The sequence below is a fragment of the Perognathus longimembris genome, chromosome 11 (assembly GCF_023159225.1).
Source record: "Perognathus longimembris pacificus isolate PPM17 chromosome 11, ASM2315922v1, whole genome shotgun sequence".
In the NCBI taxonomy this organism is placed as follows: domain Eukaryota; kingdom Metazoa; phylum Chordata; class Mammalia; order Rodentia; family Heteromyidae; genus Perognathus; species Perognathus longimembris.
Window position 1 is genome coordinate 52,596,534 of NC_063171.1, and position 5,228 is coordinate 52,601,761.

Here is a 5,228-nt window from a genome sequence, read left to right on the forward strand (position 1 = left end):
GCTCCCCGTCGCCGCCTCGTGCCCCTGCCCTCCTGCCCGACGCTGGACCCTCAAGCCTGGAGCCCGAGGCTCTGCCGGCACCCCACTCCCACTCTCCCCGGGGCCTACCACCCGGTCTTCTCGCTGACCGGCGCGGACACCTGGGGTCGTCCTCCACGCGCTCCGTGAGGCCAACCCGTCACTCGATGTCAGGCCCCGCCCAGGGAGCGCTACGTCTCTTGCGGTGATGCCTCATCAGCCAATCAGAGAGCGCCTTGGCCCGGCGCGGGAGCCAATCGCAGAGCTGCCGGGAGGGCGAGGCGGGCGTAACTGTCCCGGGGCTCCGGGTAGGTAGATTCGGCTGGGTGCTTTTCTCCCGGGCTGGATGAGGGGAGGAATCCTTGGAGTCGGGATCGGGAGGGCGGCCCACTGGTGGGGCAGCTCCGGACTGGGAATGAGGGGTCGAACGAAACGGATCTGAGGAGACTGGGAGGCTGTCACCATCTCACTGCCACCGGAAGCTTGGCCAGGTGGAGAGGGACGAGTGCGGCCTCGCGCCCCCAGCCCGGCGGCGCGTTAGGCAGGAATCTGATCTCCTGCTGCCTCCGCCGAGGAAAAACGTCAGCGAACATTTCGAAGCCCAGAGATTTCCTCAGAAGCCTGCTTTGGGCAAGTGGAACTTCTCCACCACGCTGACTTGGATGTGGAGGCTGGAGTTTGAGAGCCAGGACAGATCCTGTCTTCCAGTCTTACCCTTGGGCCAACACCTGTAGTTTGTCTCTTGCATTACCATTTTGATCTTGCACGGCAATATGCCACCTCTCAGTCCAGGCAAAATGGTTTTAAGTCTTAAACTCTTTTTTTTTTTTTTTTGGCCAGTACCGGGGCTTGAACTCAGGACCTGGGCATTGTCCCTGAGCTTTTTTTTTTTTTTTTTTAAATCAAGACTAATGCTCAAACCACTTGAGCCACAGCTCCACTTCCAATATTTTGCTGGTTAACTGGAGATAAGAGTCTTACAGACTTTCCTGCCTAGGCAGGAAACCACAATCCTCAGATCTCAGCCTCCAGAGTCGCTAGGATTACAGGCATGAGTGCCCGGTTTTTAGTCTTAAACTCTTTTTTGTTTTTTGGCCAGTCCTGGGCCCTGAGCCTGAGCACTGTCCCTGGCTTCTTCCCGCTCAAGGCTAGCACTCTGCCACTTGAGCCACAGCGCCGCTTCTGGCCGTTTTCTTTATATGTGGTGCTGGGGAATCGAACCTAGGGCCTCGTGTATCCGAGGCAGGCACTCTTGCCACTAGGCTATATCCCCAGCCCTAGTCTTAAACTCTTAAAGAACATGTATAACATAATGTCTTCGTTGGTCACCCTATATAAATCCCCACATCCTCTCCTCCCCATCCCCGTTCTCTGCTTTTTCTTCTTAGCACTTACCCCCATCTAAAATGTCCCATTTTTTACATTTTCCTCCCTCCACCCTAGTATATAAGCCTCATAAGAGCAAAGGTCTCACACACAATATTTGATAAAGAATTATTGAAAATGCAGTTAATAAACACTAAGTTACTATTGAAAAATTTAAAGTTTTTATTTGCTTTGCAAATTCATTTCTTTAAAAAAAAAAAGCTTGTAAATTATCCCCAACATCATTTTGAAACAGATGTAGAGATTATTTTGATTGATCAATGTTCTCTGAACTAAAAAGTAACTAAATATTGGATCCAAAGAACCTTTCCCTAAATTAAGTATGTTTTCATTTTTCTGGAAAATGAGCTGATTACATTAGTATTTAGCATAATTTATATTCAATATCAACAGATGGTTTATTAATACTTTCTGGTACCATGAAACTTTCTACATATATGTAACTCACAGTGGTGCCTACCTGTAGTTGTAGCTACTCAGAGGCTAAAGCACAATGATTGCTTGAATTCAGGGATTTGAGGCCAGCCCTGAGTACCAGTGCTACCAAAAGAAGATAAGAAAGAAAACAAAACAAAAAAGACTAAACAACACTGGCCAGACACTTGATAGACATTCTCTCAATTATAGTTAGTAAAGTGTGGCAGCTAAAGATCCAGGTTCTGAAGCCAAATCCCCTAAGTTCAAATCTTAGCTCTTTCTAGCTGTTTGGGTTAGTTACTGTATGCATATGTGTGCCCACATGTGCTTAATACAAGGCAAGCACTCTACCACTAGGCCATATTCCCAGCCCACACGTGCTTAATTATAAAATGAAGTCAAAGCTTTCATGAGATTATTGTGAGAAATAATGGTTAGTAAACATAAAACATACAGGGCTTGGCTTCCTTGTAAGATGTGTCTGTAATACTTAGTAAATCTTACTGGTCACCATTATTATCAACTTGTATCTTTGTGCTTGTCAGAGTCATATCTCATTCTGCTTATATGGACTTAGGTTCAAGCCCATCTTGTCCATGTAAGCCTGCTTGTCCCACAGGAGTTTAGTCCAAGCTCTTTCAAACTGAATTTATGATTGTAGGGCCCATTCCTGGAGTGTGCTTTCAGGGAAATCTCTTTTAAACATCAATGTCCTCATCCTGATGACTCTTAGTTGAAAGAGGCACTTTTCTTATCAGAAAGGTGATAAGGGTTGATTGGACCCCCTCCCCCATATGATGTATCTGGATAGCTGATCATAAAAGTCATCTCCACAAACATTAAAAAAAAAAAACACCTGTCAGAACAGGTATGTTATGAAGAGAATGTCTAAATCCCGTGGAAAATTAAGCTATGTGAACTCTAAGATTTCTTCTGACTTCATTGGTATTATTTATGAAAAGAAAAATGCTTCTAATCAAAGAATTAGACAAAAATCAGGGACAGAGAATGTAGTCACAACCTTCAGTGCATATCCTATGAATCTAGGAAAATGGAGGGGAGATGATGGGTTTGGAGGGAAGGAGAAAACAATGAAAAGCAGACATCAATCAAGATGCATTGATTTATTGAATGGTAATGCCTTTGTACAATTGTTTAAAGATAATAAAAATATAATTTAAAACTCAAAAAGAATGACAAAAATCATATGCCTATTTCAACAAAGTACCATAAAGTGAAGAACAGAGTACGTGCTGAGAGCAAAGTAAGCAGTATCTTTGCAGTGCCATTCTAATTCCTTAACCTTGAATCCTCTCTCTGAAGTGATAGTTAACTAGTTTAGGTCTGAGTCATATGTTATATGTTGAGATGTATGAGATAACATGAGTTTTTATCTGTCTGAAATGACACTGCTGGAAGCATCACTTGGCTAGGATTCAAGATGACACTGAGGTTACATTATGAGTGTGGAAGGCCACGTTGGAGAGACGAATAGTAATGATTCAATGAAGTAAATGTGTGTTTGTGTGTGTGTGTGTGTGTGTGTGTGAGAGAGAGAGAGAGAGAGAGAGAGATTTTAGGGCTCAATCTCAGGGCTTGGGTGCTGCCCTAATTTTTTTTTCTCAAGCCACAGTACTATTTCCAGTTTGTGTGTGTGTGTGTGTGTGTGTGCGCGCGTGCACCATTCCTGGGACTTGAACTCTAGGCCTAAGCACTGTCCCTGAGCTTCTCTTGTTCAAGGTTAGTGCTCTACCACTTGAACCACAGCTCCACTTCTGGCTTTTTCTGTGATTAATTAGAGATAAGAGTTTCATGGGACTTTCCTGCCCAGGCTAGCTTTCAACCATGATCCTTAGATCTCAGCCTCCTGAGTAACTAGGATTGTAGGCATGCAATGCCTGCTTGAAATGAGATTTTAAAAAATCATTCTTTGGTATGGGAGATTGAACCCAAGGCCTCACACAGGCTAGGCACACATTCTGCCACTTGAGCCACACCCATATCACTTTTATTGATATTGTATTTTTTGATATAGAGTCTCCTAACTTTTCCCATGATCCTCCTGCTTCTGCACTCATAAGTATCTGGGATTATAGATGTCCACCACGACACCCAGATCAATGGTAGGATATCTGAACAGCACCCAGGAGCCAAGGTTCAAGAGACCATTTGTGTGATGTGGCTGCACCTGAACAAAGGTCTCCTATAGTCTAGGGCTTCAGAGAGAAAGGTGTAAACCAGAGCAATGCTCCACATCCAGTCCATCCTGATTTGTGGGTAGATTAGGCAGCTTGCCTTCACTCTGCACTGCTATCACCATACTTTTGTATTCCTGAGCAGCAGCACCTGCCCTGTAGAAAGATGATCAAATTGCGAATGGAGGAATAGAAAAGAAATTTGGAAATCTGCTTTAAATCTTCCCTAGATGAGTGGTTATTCCGCTGGATAACCTTTGATCCAAACTTGAAAACAGTAAGAGTAGGGTGACCCTATAGTCCCATTTTGATATTATTACCAAAATATGGAAACAAATTTAGGATAGTTTTTTTTAATGAAAGCATTTTATGACATGGACATCTGCTTCTTGTGACCTTGAGCATTGCTTTCTGGTTAAAAAAAAAAATCCCTTCTAGGGCTGGGCATGTGGCTTAGTGGTAGAGTGCTTGTGTAGCGTGCATGAGGCCCTGGGTTTGATTCCTCAGTACCACATAAACAGAAAAAGCCAGAAGTGGTGCTGTGGCTCAAGTGGTAGAGTGCTAGCCTTGAGCAAAAAGAAGCTCAGACATGGTGTCCAGGCCCCGAGTTCAAGCCCCAGGACTGGGGAAAAAAGTCTCTTATATTCACAAGCTAAGTTATTAATCAAAGGAGATTGCAAACTATCATCTAAAGAAAGGTACCTTTCATGCACCCTCTTCAATTCAGTTTTTCTTGACCTAGTGTTTTTTTTTAAAACTTTAGTTCCTACTCTCTTAGTTCCTAATCTTTTCTGATTTTTGAAAATGATGTTCATGTGGCTTTATTTACCCTATCTCAATACCCTCTCGCCAAATGTTTTCACAATTTTAATTGACTAATTTAAATTAATTGAAATTTGTAGTTTATCTTCAGCCCCTATAAATTGGTCTGTTTTTAGAGCCTAACGCTTAATTGTGTTGTGTGGTGGAGTTCCTTAAGAAACAGTTATTTAAAAAAAAATTGAAGAAAGAATTTTAAAATGTCACCAAAATTATAGTACAGAATGACATACAGGACCTTCAGATATATCTTTTTTTTTTTTTTTTGCCAGTCCTAGGCCGTGAACTCAGGGCCTGAGCACTGTCCTTGGCTTCTTTTTTGCTCAAGGCTAGCACTCTGCCACTTGAGCCACAGCACCACTTCTGGCCATTTTCTGTATATGTGGTGCTGAG